The sequence below is a fragment of the Macaca nemestrina genome, chromosome 8, assembly GCF_043159975.1.
Source record: "Macaca nemestrina isolate mMacNem1 chromosome 8, mMacNem.hap1, whole genome shotgun sequence".
In the NCBI taxonomy this organism is placed as follows: domain Eukaryota; kingdom Metazoa; phylum Chordata; class Mammalia; order Primates; family Cercopithecidae; genus Macaca; species Macaca nemestrina.
Genome location: NC_092132.1, coordinates 574,218 through 594,074, shown reverse-complemented (window position 1 = coordinate 594,074; position 19,857 = coordinate 574,218). Strand labels below are relative to the sequence as shown.

Below are 19,857 nucleotides of genomic sequence, written 5' to 3'. Positions count from 1 at the left end.
AGGGGTGGCACAGTGGCCTCAGGCAGCAGGACAGGTACAGGGGGACCTGGGTCCCACGAAGGAGGGCGAGTGCCAATGGCATCCTGTGGTGCAGGGTATTTTTCTCATTATTCAAACCTCTTTACAAAATGATTGTTTAAAATCCAGTAAATAAAAATGTCTTCTGCTCACTACCATATATGCTCAAAGCCCAGTGAATCAATTTTGCCCAATGAATCAACAAACACTATTTTAATACAAAATAATGCCAGGCGGGGTGGCTCACGCCTGGATTCGCAGCACTTTGGGAGGCCGAGGCAGGAGAATAACTTGAGGTCGGGAGTTCGAGACCAGCCTGGCCAACATTTTTAGTCTCTACTAAAAATACAAAAATTAGCTGGGCGTGATGGCGCATGGCCTGTAGTCCCAGTTACTCGGGAGAATCACTTGAACTAGGGAGGCAGATGTTGCAGTGAGCAGAGATTGCACCATTGCACTCCAGCCTGGGCCAAGACAGAGTGAGACTCCATCTAAAAAAAAAAAAACAAAAAAACTGGGTGATTTCAGAACAGAAGTCCTTCTGAATAAAGGTGATGGTACGAGGGCCTGGCACCTCACGTCTCAAAGGGCTTCTCACCTGTCACTGGCTTTGGCAGGCGGGACAAGCGGTGCAGCACCAGCAAGAGACAGGAGACTGGAGCACCCAGCACCACAAACCAGGAGACCCCCCAGCTCGGCTGGGCCTCCTGGGAACAGACTTCAGGCTGAGAGCTCAGCCTTGGCCCCAGGAGATAAGAAACTGGAAAGACAAAAAAAAAAAAAAAAAAGGGCAGGAGCAGGTGAACTCTGCTAGCCGCACCCGCTCTGGTCTGGTTTTGTGATCTAAAGTGAGGTTTTTGTTCTTTTAATCATGGAATCTGAGACATTTTCTCACACACAAGCTGGCCTCTCACCTGGCTTTGTTGGTTGCTTTTCTGTACAGTTCCATGTTTTGCTTTTATCTTCTGCATTGATTTTTAAAAATTCTATTTGTTTTTCCTCTCCTTTTTCTTTTTTTTTTTTCTTTTTGAGATGGAGTCTGACTCTGTCACCCAGTCTGGAGTGCAGTGGCCGGATCTCCGCTCACTGCAAGCTCCGCCTCCCGGGTTCACTCCATTCTCCTGCCTCAGCCTCCCGAGTAGCTGGGACTACAGGCACCCACCACCACGCCTGGCTAATTTTTTGTATTTTTAGTAGAGACAGGGTTTCACCATGCTAGCCAGGATGGTCTTGGTCTCCTGACCTTGTGATCCGCCCGCCTCGGCCTCCCAAAGTGCTGGGATTCCAGGTGTGAGCCACTATGCCTGGCCTAAAATTATATTTCAATGGAATAGAATATTTTAAGTTTTATTAGGTGGTTACTGTAACATTTCTCAAAAAATTCTGAGTTCCACCCTTTCAAGAACCTCTCGCCTCCCTGCATGGCAAAGCCCACCCGAGCCCAGCGCCTCCTGTCCCCGCCCTCTCCCAGACTGGGGTCCTGGTGTAGGGCTGGGGCCACACGGGGTCCTGAGAGGGCGGAGCTGGTGCTGTCATGATCACGTCCTGCCTCTTCTTTTCTGCTCAATAATCTCGCATGAGCTTTTTCAAAAGAATCCACTTCACAATTTACTGATGTGGAATTTTTGCCTTTGCCTGTGTTCACAGGTAGTTTAATAGGTGGGAGAGGAAGCTTCTGGAGGTCCCCGTGGACTCTATCCTGAGGCTGTCCACCAGAATGCTGTACCCAGAGCCCCGCCTGAGGTGAGGGCTGCTGCCTGCATTGGTCATGGTGGGCGCGGACAGGGCACAGAGCAGGCAGGCAGAGCCCCCAGGACGCGCCTCAGCTGTGTGCCCTCCGTCCCCAGGCCCATGGCCAGCTTCAGCCACCTCCCCCTCTGCTGGGGCTGCTGCCTGCTCAGCTGGGAGGGCGGTCCCTGAAGAGACCGGGCTCCCTGCAATGCGGAGCCTGGTTCCTGCGTGGGAGGCGCAGTGCTGGGCTTCCTAGGAGCAAGTCCTGCTGGGGTCTCTCCAGCCCCTGGCACTGGCTACCTCCTCCCAAGGCCCTGTGGCGCAGCGTGAGCAGGACCACAGGCGCACAGCCACCGTGGCGGGCACAGGTGCGCATTGGTGACAGCGGCCTCACCTGGTTCTTCCCACAACCCTACGAGGCAGGTGTGCTCCGTCCTCATCCTCGTTCTCCAGACGTGGGGCCCCCAGGGTCTCTTGTGGTGGTCTCCGTAGCAGGGAAGGCCACAGCCCAGCCTGGTCCACAGTGGACACAGGGAGGAGGACAGGCCCAGGCCCCAGACACGTCACAAGGGCTTCCCGCCCCCACCTCGCACTGCCGGAAAGTTCCGGTCATGAGTGGGCGACAGGCGCTTGCTTCCAACGTCCCACGCCGAATCTGGAACAGAGGATGCTCTGTGCCAGCTCCAGACGGGGTCTGCTGGGAGAGCAAGCGCGGAAACAGCATCTGCCTGGGCTGGCGACGCTCGCCATAGACCAGGGTGCCAGAGGCCTCTCGCTCCAAGAAGCGCGGGTCCCCTATCCCCACTCCAGGGTCTGCACGCAACATGTGTGTGGGCCTGTGTCCCAGAGAGAGGGCGTGTGTGCCCGTGTGCGTGAGCCTGTGTCCCAGAGAGAGGGCGTGTGTGCCCGTGTGCGTGAGCCTGTGTGTCCCTGAGAGTGTGTGTGCCCGTGACAGCCTGTGTCCCAGAGAGAGGGCGTGTGTGCCCGTGTGCGTGAGCCTGTGTGTCCCAGAGAGAGGGCGTGTGTGCCCGTGTGCGTGAGCCTGTGTGTCCCTGAGAGTGTGTGTGCCCGTGACAGCCTGTGTCCCAGAGAGAGGGCGTGTGTGCCCATGTGCGTGAGCCTGTGTGTCCCTGAGAGAGGGCGTGTGTGCCCGTGTGCGTGAGCCTGTGTGTCCCTGAGAGTGTGTGTGCCCGTGACAGCCTGTGTGTCCCTGAGTGTGTGTGCCTCTGTGTGTGTGAACCTGTGTGTCCCTGAGAGAGCTTGTGAGCCTGTGTGTCCCTGAGTGTGCCCGTGTGCGTGAGCCTGTGTGTCCCTGAGTGTGGATGCCCGTGTGTGAGCCTGTGTCACTGAGTGTGTGTGCCCGTGTGTGTGAGCGTGTGTGCCCGTGTGTGTGAGCCTGTGTGCCCGTGTGCATGTGAGCCTGTGTCCCTGTGTGTGTGGGCCCGTGTGTGAGCCTGTGTGTCCCTGAGCATGTGTGCCTGTGTGCGTGAGCCTGTGTGTCTCCCTGTGTGCCCGTGTGCATGTGAGCCTGTGTGCCCCTGAGAGCGTGCATGCTGGTGTGAGCCTGTGTGTCCAAGAGAGCGTATGCCCGTGTGTGTGAGCCTGTGTTCCTGAGAGAACGTGTGCGTGTGAGACTGTGTCCCTGAGAGAATGTGTGTGCCCATGTGAGCCTGTGTCCCTGAATGTGCCCGTGTGCATGAGCCTGTGTGTCCCTGTGTGTGCACATAGGAGCCTGTGTGTCCATGTGTGTCCCTGAGTGTGTGCCCATGTGCGTGAGCCTGTCCCTGTGTGTGTGTGCATGTGTGAACCTGTGTCCCTGAGTGTGTGCCCGTGTGTGTGAGCCTGTGTGTCACTGAGAGCGTGTGTGCCCGTGTGTGTGAGCCTGTGTATCTAAGACAGCATGTGTGCCTATGTGTGTGTGAGCCTGTGTATTCCTGAGGGAACATGTGTGCCCGTGTGAGCCTGTGTCCCTGAGAGAGCATGTGTGCCTGTGTGCGTGAGCCTGAGTGCCTGAGCGTGTGTGGCCGTGTGCATGTGAGCTTGTGTGTCCTTGAGTGTGTGTGCCCGTGTGCATGAGCCTATGTCCCTGTATGTGCCCGTGTGCGTGAGCCCGTGTGTCTGCCTGTGTGCATGAGCCTGAGTGTCTGAGACAGCGTGTGCCCGTGTGCGTGTGAGCCTGTGTCCCTGAGACAGCATATGCCCATGTGCTTGTGAGCTTATGTGTCTATGAGAGCATGTGTGCCCACGTGCGTGTGAGTACGTGACGTGTGTGTGAGTATATGCCTACTGCCCAAGCAGCCCTGCCATCTACCGAGCTTGCATCCCTCACAAGAGCGATGGCTCCAAACCCAATTCAGGTCCAGACTGCCCTCTCTGACCCAACCCGCTGGGCTGCCCTGAACACTGCCTGTGCCCATCCACTTGCCCCTCCAGGACAGACGCCTGCGTCTGAGCAGAAGATGCTGGGTCAGGCAGGGACTGTGAGTACAGGAGAGGGCCGTGAGGACCGGCAGGAGTCCCTGAGGCTAAGCTCCTGAAGTGGCCACTGTGCCCTCGAGGTGAAGGTGCTGGGAAGGAACTGAAATTGAACAGCAACTGGAAAACGCCTGGCACAGGCCTGTCCCTCGGAAGCTCCGCTGTCACCAGCCTGTGAGGCCTGCCTCGCAGGAAGTATATGGTTGGAGGGGGCCAGATTCACCACCCACAGCCCCAGTTGGCAGCCATCCTGGTGCTGTCCTAGCCCCCCTTAGAGGGTGGCCCAAGCCCCAGCCTGCAGCTGCCTGCCCTGTTGGCGTGACATCACATAAACTCTCATCAGTCCCTGCCTTCAGCCTGGACCCTGCAGGCCAACCAGTGCCCTCTCAGAAGTTGTACAAAGGGGCAGCAGGCCGGGACAGCACAAGCTGCATCCTGCCAGGTCTCCCTGATGAGGGCTCTGGGCTCTAGAACAGAAACTACCCACTTCCCAAGTTTTCCACGGCCCACAGGGCTTCCAGGCCAGCAGAGGCCCTCAAACGCAGCTTGCCAGTTCCCAGGGGCGGGAAAACCACAAACCCCAGGAAGAGGCAGTCCCATGGCTTCATATCAACGTGGCAGGGTCCGGAGTCAAGGCGCCACCCAGAGAAGAGGTTCTGAGGCAAGAGGCAGGAAGGGCTGAGGGGCAGGTCCTGGCAGGTGGGAGGAAGACAGTGGTGAATATAACTGACCACTGGTTAAAAGCTCATGTTCTTGGGAGGCTGAGGCAGGCAGATTGCTTCAGCCCAGAAGTTCAAGACCAGCCTGCGAAACATAGTGAAACCCTCAAAAATACAAAGACTAGCAGGGCGTGGTGGTGCGCACCCATAGTCCCAGCTACTCAGGAGGCTGAGGTGGGAGGATGGCTTGAGGCCCTGAGGTAGAGGCTTCAGTGAGCCAAGATCTCGCCACTGCACTCTGCAGCTTGGAGACAGGAGTGAGGCCCTGTCTCAAAACTAAAATAAAATAAAAGCTCATGTTCATGTTCTCCTAAGGGATAAGACTACAGCTTCGGGCAAACAAGATGTGGTCGGCTCAGTGTGGGCCGCACATGCTCAGGTGCTCCGCAGAAGAGCTGAGTGACTGCGACTTGGGTAGGAAGACTCAGTGCATGAAGACACAGTGTTAAGGGTGATCAAGAAAATAATCAAATCCACTGGAAAAATATTAAAATATAAAGGAGGAGAAACTTTCACTTACCCCACAGAAAGCAGGAAAGAAAAAGAGGAAAGGCACAGACACAGAAAACACACACAAGACTGAGCCCCCCATGGCCTCGTGCCATCAGTGGGACACAGGCAGGCCGCCTCCGCCTCGCTGGGGTCTGCACAGGCCCAAGGTGCCGGGGTCCCAGGCAAAGTGTGGGCCTTGGGGCACCCGAGGAGTGGAGGCTGAGTGGCCAAGGCTGAGGTGAGCTGCCTTTGCGCGGAATCACTTCCAGTTTCTCAACGCAGGTTCCAGAAAAGCTTCAGAAATGTCCTCACCCGCCATGGCCATGTCAGCGGCCCCAGCTGCCACGGGCTTCCTTCTGTGAGGCCTCTAGCCAAGTCCAAGGCTCACCCACAACACGCAGCAGAAGGCATGGCACCTCCCAGACACTCCGGACTCTGCCACCATGACCCGAGGGCCAGAACGGCTGTGCCCGGAGTCGCTCTCCCAGGAGAGGAGGCCCAGTCCTGGTGAGAGAAACACTCCAGCCTCAGGCACGAGCCCAGTCCACAGCAGTGACAGGGGTCAATGTATTCAGAGTGGACACTTACATTCTGTCAGAGTAAAAAGCTTTGACCAGCCTTTTAATGAACAAATGAGCACTACTACCTGGTAAGATATATTTTTAAAAACTTTAAAAATCTATCAGTGGGTTGGCAAGAAAGTTCAGAACCTTAGAGAACAAAAACTAAGTAAAAGCAGGGACCTGGAGAAAGGAAGGCCCTGTGCAGGAGGGCCCTGGCCGGCAGCTGGCCTGCACCCACTCCTTTCACAGCTTTGCAGAAGTCAGGGGAGAGAGGAGAAAGCCTGGGCCAGGCCCAGGTGCGGATCCAGTTACTGCTGGGGGACGCCCCAAGGCTGAGACTGGGAGGGTTTAGGTGAACAAGGAAGAAAGTTACTACCCAGCCCCAGGGGAAGCTCTTCTCGCAGTCCTCCTGGCCCCACGCGGTCAGGACCCACAGAGACACAACACGCTGCAGGCTGCGACGGGGAGGGGCAAGTCCTGTGTGGACAGAGTGCTCAGAATAAAATGTTCCCGGATCTTTGAATCGTTTGGAGGAGGGCAAAAATACTAATTTTAGACTTTGACAAATTAATTCTGCATGTTAGAACATCCAAGGCAACCACTATGAAGCCAAGTGAGCAAATTCCAACCCAGTAGAGAAGAAAAAGAAAAAAAAAATCATCCAAAAGAAGCGAAGAAGCAACCTGGTTCTCAAACGACAGAGTACAAGGAAAGACGGTGGAAATAAATTTAAATAGAATAATTACAGTAATGTAAATGGACCAATAGTCTAGTCGAGGCAAAGACTGTCAGCAAGATTTTAAAGATCTTGAGAAACTGTCTACACCAAACACATCTGAAGTGTAAGGGCAGGACATTTGAAAAGCCAAGAATGGAAGAGACAGAGCTGGTGCGGGTCCATGGCGGCTGGCTCTGTGGAGACAGGGCTCCCGTGACCAGCGAGGCCACCCAGACCCGACAGGGCCTCGTGGCACAGACACAAAGCGGGCAGACGCGTTCCAGGAGGCACTTGACGACGGGGGAGATGGCACAAGAAGCCAGGCTTCACCTTGCAGGCGTGCAGAATGCCGACCCGAGAAACGGAAAACACAGATTCACCATCCAGGGAGTGTCTCTGAAACGGACCACAGAGCAGGGCACGAAGCAACGTCTGGGCAAATGTCAGAGGCTGCAGCACCCAGGCAGGCCTCTGTCAAATGCACCGCCCAGAATCAGGGATGAGAGAGGCTGCTGAGCAAGTGAGCACACAGAGTAGACAAAAAGCCTCCTAGGGAAGGACTGGCAGTGAGTGAGGAGCTCTGCGCCCACACCCCTCACTTGTTGGGGTGACAACAGCGCACCAAGTGCAAACAAAGGCCCACGACCATGCTTGGCATCAGCAGCAGCCCTGGGCCACCCAGCTAAGACCTGGAGAGCTGACGGAGCAGCCTTGTGCTGCAAACAAGCCAGGACCCTCCACCCATCAGAGGGAGCCCAGACCTCACCAGCACGCAGGCCTCCTGAAGAGAAGCTTCCTTACACTCGTGCTAAATAAGCTAGGAGCCACACGAGGTCGGCCCTGTGAGCCACACCCACCTGCACCTGCGCCTGCCACTGTGTTAGCCCCAGTGACCTGGCCGTGCTGACAGCCATGACGAGCGCCTTTGCACTACATGTAAAGCGTACAGTGCAGGATATACTTTTGGGCTTGGACAAAATAATGAATCATAAAATAATCATCTCAAGAAATACTTTTATATGAATAGAGGGGAAAGAAGAGGAAGCAGCATGAAATCCACAATTCACTGGGCCTGAGAATGAAAGAGATTGCATCATTTCTTCTGATCAATCACACCCCAATCTCCTTCTGAAGACCAGTAAGGCCCGCCTGTGTAGCAGGCCGCCTCTATCTAATCCGCACATCTGCACCAACACGGCGGGACGAACAGCAAACTGCAGCAGCCCCTGCCCTGGCAGCCCCGTTCACGGAGAACCTACTGCACACTGCAGCAGGCCCAGCAAAAGCCTTGCCAACACCACAGCACCTCTTCCTGAGTCCTGACCTCTTCACTTACAAGGTGGACCCCCAAGGCCCATCTCCAAGACCAAGGTCTGCCCTCCTACTAGGGACATGCCCCTGGCTCTGCTGGGCAACTTCCCTCCCCTCCCCTCCCCTCCTCGGCCAGAGACCCCTCTTTCTGCAGTTCCCCCTCCTGACACTTCAGTGAAGCTCCCCACAGATGTCTGGTCACAGGACAGGCAGAGCATGGAGGCAGCAGCACTAAGGTGGGACAACAGCCCCCACAAGACATCCCTGAACTCCTGCTGGGATAAGGCTCAAGCCTGCAGCTGTCAGGGCCATGTTTGTCCCCCCTGGGGAGAGGATCCCCCCAAAAACACTAGGGAGCAGAAATGAAAAACAAGAAAAGGAAGAAAGATCACCTGGATCCAGCAGCCCCCACAGAGCAGCCAGGCCAAGGCTGCAGCCGCCTCTGCTGTTGGGATCCGACCACCCTCCCAGTGTCTGCAGCTGGCAGGGACAGGCAGGGACAGAGGAGGGGGCTCTGGCGTCACCCTTCATTTTCAGCTGGCTGACCTGCCAGGCCACAGTGCAAGCAAGGAAGGGGGTTCATAGGCCAGGCGCGGTGGCTCATGCTTGTAATCCCAGCACTTTGGGAGGCCAAGGCGGGCGGATTACAAGGTCAGGACATAGAGACCATCCTGGCTAACATGGTGAAATCCCGTCTCTATTAAACACACACGGCCGGGCGCGGTGGCTCAAGCCTGTAATCCCAGCACTTTGGGAGGCCGAGACGGGCGGATCACGAGGTCAGGAGATCGAGACCATCCTGGCTAACACGGTGAAACCCCGTCTCTACTAAAAAATACAAAAAAAAAACTAGCCGGGCGAGGTGGCGGGCGCCTGTAGTCCCGGCTACTCGGGAGGCTGAGGCAGGAGAATGGCGGGAACCCGGGAGGCGGAGCTTGCAGTGAGCTAAGATCCGGCCACAGCACTCCAGCCTGGGTGACAGAGCGAGACTCTGTCTCAAAAAAAAAAAAAAAAAAAACCCCCCCCCCCCCCCCCCCCACACACAGACACAGACACACACAATTAGCCGGACGTGGCACTTGTGGTCCCAGCTACTCGGGAGGCTGAGGCAGGAGAATGGCGTGAACCTGGGAGGCGGAGCTTGCAGTGAGCCGAGATTGTGCCACTGCACTCCAGCCTGGGCGACAAAGCGAGACTCCGTCTCAAAAAAAAAAAAAAAAAGAAAGGAAGTGGGGTTTACAATGACCTCAAACAGCTGCTGCCAGCTGGGCATGGGCCCTACGCCTTGGTCTCAGCACTTTGGGAGGCTGAGGTGGGAGGATCACTTGAGCCCAGGAGGTTGAGGCTGCAGTGAGCCAAGATGGCGCCACTGCACTTCAGCCTGGGTAACAGAGCAAGACCCTGTCTCAAAAACAAAACAAAACAAAACAAAGCAGCTGCTGACTTCACCAGTCATGAGGCAGGTTGGCTCACGGAGGCCTCCCTGCACCCTGGACCCCTTGCCCTCCCGGTCACAGCACTGCTCCGCCAGGCACTCTGACCACTGGCTCTGGAGTTGCCAGCAGGGGAGCCTTGCCCCTGCCTTCAGAGCCGGAGCGGGGGTGCCGCCGCAACTCAGACTCTGGCCCAGCTGCGTGCAGGCCAATGCAGTGGGCTGGGGGCGGCGTTCCCCAGGAGGCTGGCACTGCTGGTCCTGGACCTGTGGAAGCGCCACAGCTGGCATCAGGCACAGCAGCCGTCATCCCACATGCAGTGGTCGACACAGGCTCTCACTCAGGGTGTTCTGACACAAACTGCAGCCGGCTGATGTTGGCCCCACAAGAGACAGTGTCCTCAGAGAGGGCGGCGTGGGGTGCCACGGTGGTCGCCATTCAGGGCAGGGGCTGGGTGCGATCTGTGGGCAGAAGACATCGCCGCTGCTCTCCCCAGTCCTTTGAGCACAGCCTGGTGTGGGCGGCCAGTGAACATTTGCCGGGTAAAAGCAACCCAGCCACTCGAGCAGGGGACACTCGTGAGAGCCACAGCAGGAAAAACAGCCAGGAGAACACACGCAGAGGGCTGGTCCAGCAACCCTTGGGCCAGACGAGAGGCAGCAGCACAGAGGGCATTCCCGAGTGGCGTGGGGACGCCAAGTCAAACGGCAATCCTGAATGTACCTGGCATCACCCAGCCTTAGGCTTACAAAGCAAACGCTGTCAGAACTGAAAGGAAAACAGACAAACCCACAATCGCAGTAGGAGATTTCAGACCGTCTCTCTCGATAACTGACAGGGTGGGCAGACAACAAAACCCGATCACCGATCTAGAAGAACACAGATTCCCAGAGTCAACGTGCCAACCTGGCCGGCCTGACTCCACCCAACAGGGAACTCACCCTCTAAACAACCCACGGGCCAAAGAACTACCCCAGGCTGCCCAATTCCTTGTGTCTGTGCTGAGCTCAGCCCACCACCGGTTTGTAGGAATTCCGCGCCCCACATTGCGGTCCAGCTTCTCACTGCCCCACCCTGTCACTGTTGCGACCGGAAGGACGCGTGCGATTCTTGTGATGGTGGGTGCGTCTCCCCCCACCAAATTCCAGCACCTGCCACGTGCTTCCCGTTAGCGCCTCCCTTCCCCCAAGGTGTTGGCTCACACCCTCTGTCCACTCCTTTACTGGATCTTACTAACTTGGAAACGTTCACAACGTGCACAAGGTTCACAATGTGCACAGGATGAGTGTCTTCAGCTACACGAGTTGCAAACTGGGTTTGAAGCCGCACTGCTCTTCTCAGTATCTTCTGTAACAGAAGGGTTTTCCCTTTCCCCAGAGTCACCACTCACCCTGCTGCCCGATCAGGGGCAGCCTCGGCCTAAGGCGGAGCTGCAGCACTGGCACCACCGTAAAAGCAGACCCTCAGGCTCCAGCGGGGCCGAGGCAGAGCACGACCGAGAGACCTCCAGGGCTTGGGTGGATGGGCCCTGGCAGACGTGGGAGCTGCTGCGGGCTGGGGAAGGTCAGGGGGAGTGGGGCTGGGGACAGGCAAGTGTGAGGGGCTTATCCTGCACACGCTACCGAACACAAGTGTGGTTTCAGAAGTCCGAGCTGTGGTGACAAACCTGAAAGACATCAGCAAGCAGATTCAACCCTCTGAAATTGTTTTTCTAGATCAACAAAAGCAGCAGCTTTGTGTAGTACCAGGTGATGGCACTGACAGCAACGAGCGCCTCTGCCCAGACCTGTGCTGGCAGAGGGTGGTGAGGACAAGACTCGGGTGGGGCTGCGACAGGCAGAGGAGGAGGGTGCCAGGCGGTGGCCAGGGGACTTGAAGCTACGATGGCGTCAGTGGTGTGCGCAGAGGGGACAGCCTGTGGGAAGTGCTGGGGACTTGCTGGGGGCACATCCTGAGGGATGGCAAAGGTGGCGCCTCCCAACTGCGAGTCCAGGTGCAGCACAACGCAGGGGCAGGGGGCACTGTGGGGGCCTCTGGGGGCTGATTCTAGCCCCAAACACAAGGGCACACTTCTTACCGAGAGACAGGCAAGGCCGAGCCCCAACAGGCCCCTGGCAATGGTGTGGGACGAGCCCAGGTGCCAACACCAGGCATCTCAGCAACGCGCTTGAGGCCCGGAGCACATGGGCCGAACGGAAACCGGCAGGACTGGTCAACAGCAACGGCCTGGTGCCCCAGCCCCGGCTAGGCCCCCACCCGGCACCGTCCAGCTGCTCCTCACTGCCCCACCACAACTCATGTGCTCACCCAGGCACCAGGTACCTTCTCCTGAAAAATGTGAGACGGGAGGTGAAGGTTTGAAACCATGCCTGTCTGGAAATGCCTTTATTCTACCTTGACAACAGACGGACTATTCGGCTTCATCAGGGTCATTCTGTCACAATTACGAAAGTGCTTCCTGGTTCTCCAGCCCTATGGTGGCTGAGAAGCGCCCCAGCCCTAGCCCCAGCTTCTGCAGCCTCCCAAAGGTCTGGTCTCACCCACGGCGCTGAGCACACAAGCCCGACGTGCCTGGTGACATGCACGACGTCCCCTGTCCTTTTTCTAGAACTCCAGTTACCGAGACACTGAGCCTCCTAGACTCTGCTTTTCATTTCCTATTTGCTGTGGTGTAAGTGGATGTCCCCCGCCAAATGCGGACACTGGAACCTAGAACCCCATGTGATGGTGTTAAGAGGTGGCACTCCTAACCTCACCCCAGTGGGTGATCAGGTCCTGAGGGCCTGGACTTTCCCTGTCTTCCACTAGGTGAGAAGGTGCCAGTGAGGAGCCAGCCCTCCTCAGACGCTGACCGGCCAGGGCCTTGCTTTTGGACTTCCCAGCCTCCAGAACTGTGAGAAGTAAGTTTCTGTTGTCTACAAATTACCCATCTGTAATAGGCCATTCTTGCATTGCTATAAAGCAATACCTGAGACTGTAATTTATAAAGAAAAGAGGTTTGATTGGCTCACGGTTCTGCAGGCTGTACAGGAAGCATGGCACTGACATCCCTCAGCTTCTGGGGAGGCCTCAGGGAGCTCTGACTCATGGCGGAAGGCCAGCAGGAGCAGGTGCCTCACATGGCAAAAGCAGGGGCAAGAGGGGGCAGCTGCTGCCCACATTTAAATGACCAGATCCATCTCGCATGAGCCAGAGCCAGAGCTCACTCATTGCCAAGCGGATGGTCGAGCCATTTACGAGGGATCCACCCCCATGATCCGACCCCTCCCGCCAGACCCCACCTCCAACACCGGGGATTATAGTTCGACATGAGATTGGGCAGGAGCAAATATCCAAACCACATCACCAGTCTTGGGCACGTAGTTGCAGCAGCAGGAATGGACGAGGCGCCATGTCTTGCCTGTCCTTCTGCCCTTCTTTCTGGAAGGCTGCGCCCTCGTCACTCATCTTCCAACCCTCCTGCGTTCTCCTTCCCACCATCACATCTTTAACTGCCAAGCATTTTTTCTGTTCTCTGAATATCCTTTCTTTATGCCATCTGCCCTGTTTCACAGGTTCCTGAGGATAATCACCGTATCTGATGCTCTTTTCTGTGCAGAGTCTCTATCTCCTGCAAATTGAAGTTGGTCTGTGTCTTTCCTGTTGGAAGCTTGACTCTGAACTTGGGGAGGTGGACGGGGCCAGGTCAGTGCAGTACAGCTGAGCCATCTGTTGGGGTTCCTGATGTAAGCAACTCTGGTTCTCCGTTGGCAGTTGGATCCCCCAAAGAAGCCTGTACAGAGGGAAAGGCCTGGCCGCCATCCCGTTCTGGGCAGGGAACTTCCAGCTGCACCTCGGCCAGAGCCCCAATACCAACATCTCCTGTTTTCCCGTAACCTTTTTCCAGAGAAAGAGCCTCCAAACCAGGCGGGGCAACTGTCAATGCCAAGAACTGAGAGTAAGAGTCTAGGGACCCAACTGCTTTTCAAACAGCCAGTGACTGGGCCTCCGTATCTCAGCTGCCATCTCCAAGAAAGCCAGGGCCGTCATCTCCAAGAAAGCCAGGGCCGTGGATTCTGAGCCCTCAGGTGAAGCCAGTGCAATGTGGATTGGTTCTCACCCTGTTGCTCCTTTGCCACAGCCCTGCCCTCCTGGGTCTGCCAAGACCATCACTGCCCCTCCTGGAGCTTCTGGCCCCAAAGTGCTGATTCTGCTTTCTTTTTTCCACCCAAGTCACATCCTGGTGAACTTTTCTTTCTAAAACAGTTTCACTGCAGTATAAGTTGCATACCTTAAGATCCATGCACTGGTGAGTACACAATTCAGTGACTGCTGTAAGTTCAAGGAACAGGCACCGTCACTCTCCAGAGGAGCCCTGGAGCGCACGCCACTTGTCCAGGGCACCATCACCCTCCAGGAGAGCTGCGGAGCCTACCTTCTGTCACTTGTCCAGAGCCAGCAGCCGCTCTTCCAGCTACACTGGAGCAGCCTGTGACTGATTAACCTCAAAGCATGTCGACAAACCCTCACTGCCTCTGCCTGGTGGCCTCAGCATGCATGAGGGCTGAATGTCAATGAGTGGTGGGCTTGCCTGGTAGAACTGGCGAATTGAGGGGTACAGGGGGCTGTGCCACGGGGCAGAGCCAGGTCTGGGCCTGGGCTGTCAGTCCCCTGCCCAAGGGGTTCCAGTGGGCTTATGGGCAGCTGCCCTCATCCAGGGCAGCAGGATTGCCACCAACTGGCTAAACACGCTCTCCAAAGCGCCATCTCCCCAGGCAGCACTGCATGTCAGGTGATGGCCCCATAACCGCCCAGACAATTGCCCTGAGCCTGAGGCAGGGCAGGGACTCGGCACATTTCTCACAGACCCAAACCCATGCTCTAAAATTGCTTTCAAAGAGAAAATACTCCAACAATCATGTTTCACAATCAAGATATATTTTGCTTATTTTTCATTTAAGAGGTGAACTAGAAATCCCACTCAAGAAATCTTCTGGGCCATGCTCAGTAGGTCAAGACCAGCCTAAGCAACATAGTGAGACCCCATCTCTACAAATTTCTTTTTTTAATTAGCCAGGCATGGTGGCTTGTGCCTGTAATCCCAGCTCCCTGGGAGGCTGAGGCAGGAGGATCACCTGAGCCTGGGGAGGTGGAGGCTGCAGTGAGCTGAGACCTGGCACTGCACTCCAGCCTGGGTGACACAGTAAGACCCTGTTCTTTTGTTTGTTTGTTTTAAATTGTAAAATGTGTGCTTGGTCTTCATCCCTCCCCGGCACGCAGCTCCTAAAATGCTTAGAATCTCCACAGTTATGCTGTTTTGTACACTAGTTAGTTGACTGAGGGCTGCAGCCCCTAGGTGGCTTGAGGATGGGGTAGGTCGCCCCAAAGACCAAGGCAGGATTAGAGGGGTGGAATCTTCAGCTGCACTCCCCACGGAGGGAGGGGAAAGGGGCTGAAGGTTAAGTAGGTCACCAACGGTTTAAGCAATCATGCCTAGGTAATGACGCTTCCATAAAAACCCAAAAGGACAGGGTTCAAGAAGCTTCCAGAGAGCTGAACACATGGAGGGAAGTTTCTGGAGAACAGTGCACCTGGGGAGGGCATGGAAGCTCCAGGCCCTTTCCCCACACCTCACCCTACGCTTCTCTTTATTTGTATCCTTTGTAATATCTTTCATGATAAACATCAATGTAAACTTCCCCAAATTCTATGAGTCACTCTTGAAAATTAGTCAGACCCAAGGAGGGAGTGTAGGAACCCCGATCTGCACCTGGTTGGTCAGAGCTCAGGTGAAATATCCCGGGGCTTGGAATGGGCACTGGAAGTGGGGGCGCTCTTGGGGAGCTGAGCGCTTACCCGATGGGATCTGAGTCTCCTGCTAGGTAGACAGTGCGGGGACTGAATTAGACGGGGGCTGAGGTTACCATCAGGTAGACAGTGCGGGGACTGAATTAGATGGGGGCTGAGGCTACCGCCAGGTAGACAATGTGAGGACTGACTTAGAGGGTGGCTAAGCACTTACCCAGTGGGATCTGAGTCTCCCGCCAGGTAGACAGTGTGAGGACTAAGAGGGGGGCTGAGTCTCCCGCCAGGCAGACAGTGTGGGGACTGAATTAGAGGACACCCAGCTGGTGTCTGCTGTGGGACTGATTTGTGGCTGGTATGGAGAAACCCTTCTTGGTGACCAGAGGTACAGAATTCTTCTGTGTTGATTCTCACGGGGTGAGTGCAGAAGAAAAGCTTCTTAAAACTCAATACTCAGCTAGTTTTAGTGGAGGCTTAGCAGTTAAGAGTGGGAAACTGGGCCGGGTGCAGTAGCTCAAGCCTGTAATCCCAGCACTTTGGGAGGCCGAGACGGGCAGATCACGAGGTCAGGAGATCGAGACCATCCTGGCGAACACCGTGAAACCCCGTCTCTACTAAAAAAAAATACAAAAAACTAGCCGGGCGAGGTGGCGGCGCCTGTAGTCCCAGCTACTCGGGAGGCTGAGGCAGGAGAATGGCGTAAACCCGGGAGGCGGAGCTTGCAGTGAGCTGAGATCCGGCTACTGCGCTCCAGCCTGGGCTACACAGCGAGACTCTGTCTCAACCAAAAAAAAAAAAAAAAAGAGTGGGAAACTGGTGGGAAAACGTAAACTCACAATCAAACTGCCTGGGTTGGTTTGTTTTTACTGAGGGATGAGGGGGGAGTACAGACGAATAAAAAGGAAGAAACTGTGGGACCCGCAGGAACCCTGCACGGCAGGCCAAGCTGCTGAAGCCACAATCCTCCCTGCGATGCAGGCGATGTGAAGACGCCCAGGAGGGCGGGACACCCGGCACCTCGGAGCAGATGCTAACACAGAGATGTGAAGACGCCCAGGAGGGCGGGACACCCGGCACATCGGAGCAGATGCTAACACAGACACAGCATTACCAAACGCATTTTCACTTCTGCAGGATAAAGTATGCATAACATCAGCTAGCTCTGCACACTTGCATCTTTAACCAAACTAGCCTTGTACATGTTTAAAGGACTAAGGTGGTTCCCAGCCCTGGGGCATCGCTGGGGTGACACTCCCGCACCCCTGGCTCAGCACCCTCCATTTACCACCTGGTTTTGGTGAGGAACATGTCAGTCACTTCCAGGAAAAAGATGCCCGGGAGGTAAATTCTGCGGCCTTTGATAGTTTCAATGGGTAAAGAATACTACACTGGAAATCACTTCCCATCAGAATTTTGAACTTACTGCTTCACAGACTTCCAAACTCCAGAATTGCTATTAAGAAGTCCAAAGTTGGCCGGGCGTGGTGGCTCACACCTGTAATCCCAACACTTTGGGAGGCCGAGGCAGGCAGATCACGAGGTCAGGAGATCTAGACCATCCTGGCTAACCTGGTGAAACCCCGTCTCTACTGAAGCTACAAAAATTTAGCCGGGCGTGGTGGCAGGTGCCTGTAGTCCCAGCTACTCGGGAGGCTGAGGCAGGAGAATGGTGTAAACCTGGGAGGCGGAGCCTGCAGTGAGCCGAGATCGCGCCACTGCACTCTAGCCTGGGCAACAAAGCAAGACTCCACCTAAAAAAAAAAAAAAAAGAAAAAAGAAAAAAAAAAGGAGTCCAAAGTTATCCTGACCCTCAATCCTGGATCACAATCTGTCTTTCTGGAAGCTTTCCAAATCTTCGATCTGTCCTCAGGGTCTAGGATTTTTTTTTTTTTTTTTTTTTTTGAGAGGAGTCTCGCTCTGTCCCCCAGGCTGGAGTGCAGTGGCACGATCTCGGCTCACTGCAGGCTCCACCTCCTGGGTTCACGCCATTCTCCTACCTCAGCCTCCCAAGTAGCTGGGACTACAGGCATCTGCCACCACGCCCGGCTAATTTTTTGTAGTTTTAGTAGAGACGGGGTTTCACCGTGGTCTCAATCTCCTGACCTTGTGATCCACCCGCCTCGGCCTCCCAAAGTGCTGGGATTACAAGCGTGAGCCAGCGTGCCTGGCCCTAGGGTCTGGGATTTCAAGACGCCATGTCTCTGCGTCTTTGTCCCGGTCTGTTTTGACACAGCGTGTGGGTGTCTGGTGGCCTCTGGGACATTTTGTTCGGTGACTTTCTCTCATTGATGTTTCCTCCATCTCATTTCTAAAACTTGTACTATCCAGGTACTGGACTCCCTAGACTGGTCCTTGAATATTCTTCTCTCCTATTCTCCAACTCCAAATTTTTGCTCTATTTTCTGAGGATTCTCAACTTTATCTTGCAACCCATGTTTCTGTTTAGTCTTTTCTTTCTTTTGAACCCTACAAAGATTATTTCATTGCCGGACACAGTGGCTCACACCTATAATCCCAGCACTTTGGGAGACTGAGGTGGGCGGATCATGAGGTCAAGAGATGGAGACTATCCTGGTCAACATGGTGAAACCCAGTCTCTACTAAAAATACGAAAATTAGCCGGGCGTGGTGGCACGCACCTGTAATCCCAGCTACTTGGGAGGTTGAGGCAGGAAAGAGTTAATTTTCATTCCATAAAGAATGTAATGGTGTCTTCCTCTCCTTTCCCGTCCTCTGGTGCCTTGAGGGCCGGAGACCAGTGCCCCAGGGTCCCAGACGCCATAGACTAGAACCTGAGAACCAGACGCCGGCGTGTTCCTTACCCCCATGGTCCTGAGGCACAACAGGTGGATGGTGGCTGAAACCTTCAGATCCACCTCCCAGAGCACCTCTGCAAGAGCTGGTGCTGGGATGGGCCCAGTAGTTGAGCGTACGTTTTATTATTGTAGGAAAGAAGAAATAGAGTCATGTCTGTATAGATGAAGAACGAGACCATCACAATGTTGATTTCTATGTACCAGGATCTGATGAAATGAAAGCAACTGGAACAGAGCATTTAGGGAGGTGAAAACAGACAACTGTATGAATCGAAAAACTTAGCTTCATTTTGAGCAATATTTTGTGGGATGCTTATCTACTACCTAATGGGTATTTATCGGGAAAACACTGTTCTTTACTGCAATGCTGCGACATTTTTTGTTGTTTCTGCTAAACCTACGTTGCAGTGTTGCTTTGTAAGTGTGCTGTATTAGTCTGTTTTCAAGCTGCTGATAAAGACATACCCGAGACTGGGTAATTTATGGAGGAAAAGGGTTTAATGGACTTACAGTTCCACGTGGCTGGGGAGGCCTCAAATCATGGTGTAAGGCAAGAAGTAGCAAGTCATGTCTTACCTGGATGGCAGCAGGCAAAGAGGAGAGCTTGTGCAGGGAGACTCCTGTTTTTAAAACCATCACATCTCGTGAGACTCATTCACTATCACGAGAACAGCATGGGAAAGACCTGCCCCCATGATTCAATTATCTTCCACTAGGTCGCTCCCCCAACATGTGAGAATTATGGGAGCTACAAGATGAGATTTGGGTGGGGACACAGCCAAACCGTATCATGTGCCATGAAAACTGTCCCTGTCAGTCCACCAGGTGAAACTGAGCCACGCAAGAGTCCGAAAATAGGTGGGTGCTTGTTTGAACTTGTTTGTGTTTAGCCAATCCCTGGTGTCATGGAGCTTCTAAAATAGCACAGACTACTTGATCTGGCTTTTGGCAGAAATGGTTTTCCATATTTTCTGCATGTGGCTTGTAATATATTCTACAGAGAGCAAAAGTAGTTCTTGCATCAGTAACCCATTCCTGAAAACCAGACATCTTGCATGAAAATGCTGTCTTTTTCATGTTAAATAGGAAAAGTTAGTAAATTATCATGTGTCAGTGCAACCGGTTTCCCAAGACAAAACATTCGTGTAACAAACACCCTTTATACAAGAAACAGGCTACTGTGTGAGGATGTTAATGGTTGAAACGTGGCTTCCTGACACTGGACAGCCGAGGTGAAGCTTTCAGTGTTGCTTTTCCCAGGGTGACGCTGAGAGGCCTGTTTGTGTCAGCATCATCCAGGCAGCACATGCTCTGCTCACACCTACGCGTGTGATTGTGGCGTCTTCTAGTTGTATCCGAAATGCAACTTGAGGACTTTTTTTCTCCCCCGCACTTTATTTTGTTAAAATGTTGGTTTTGTTTTTTGATGTAAATACAAAATTTACCCCTGCAACCATTGACAGGAATGCATATTGAAAGAATCATATGGTTTATGAACTTATAAACTGTCAGAAATAAAAAGATGCTCTACCAAGAAGTGTTGACCAGGAAGACATCTGTGGAGTGTGCCTGTAATATGGTTAATGTTAATAGATGATGATTTAAGAAGTTTTTTTTTAATATTTTGAAATAATTTTTGTGATAGAAATGAAATTTAAATTAATTCAAAAATATTTCTTTTCTTTCTTTCTTGTTTTTTTTTTTTTTTTTTGAGACAGCATCTCGCTCTGTCGCCCAGGCTGGAGTGCAGTGGTGTGATCTCAGCTCACTGCAACCCCCGCCTCCCAGGCTCAAGTG

General features: G+C 54.2%; 1 protein-coding gene across 4 annotated transcripts in view; it reads right to left on the bottom strand.

Moving 5' to 3' along the window:
- LOC105464231 (Rho GTPase activating protein 39) overlaps nucleotides 1-19,857 on the bottom strand; it is a 143,702-nt gene that overhangs the window by 82,966 nt on the left and 40,879 nt on the right. The window contains exon 1 of one of the 4 annotated variants that reach the window (XM_011711915.3): nucleotides 2,144-2,566. The exons of the other annotated variants lie outside the window; for them this stretch is intronic. The gene's annotated coding sequence lies outside the window, so the exon portion shown is untranslated. Of the gene's footprint in view, nucleotides 1-2,143; nucleotides 2,567-19,857 lie in introns of those variants that run through there. 4 annotated transcript variants of the gene reach the window in all.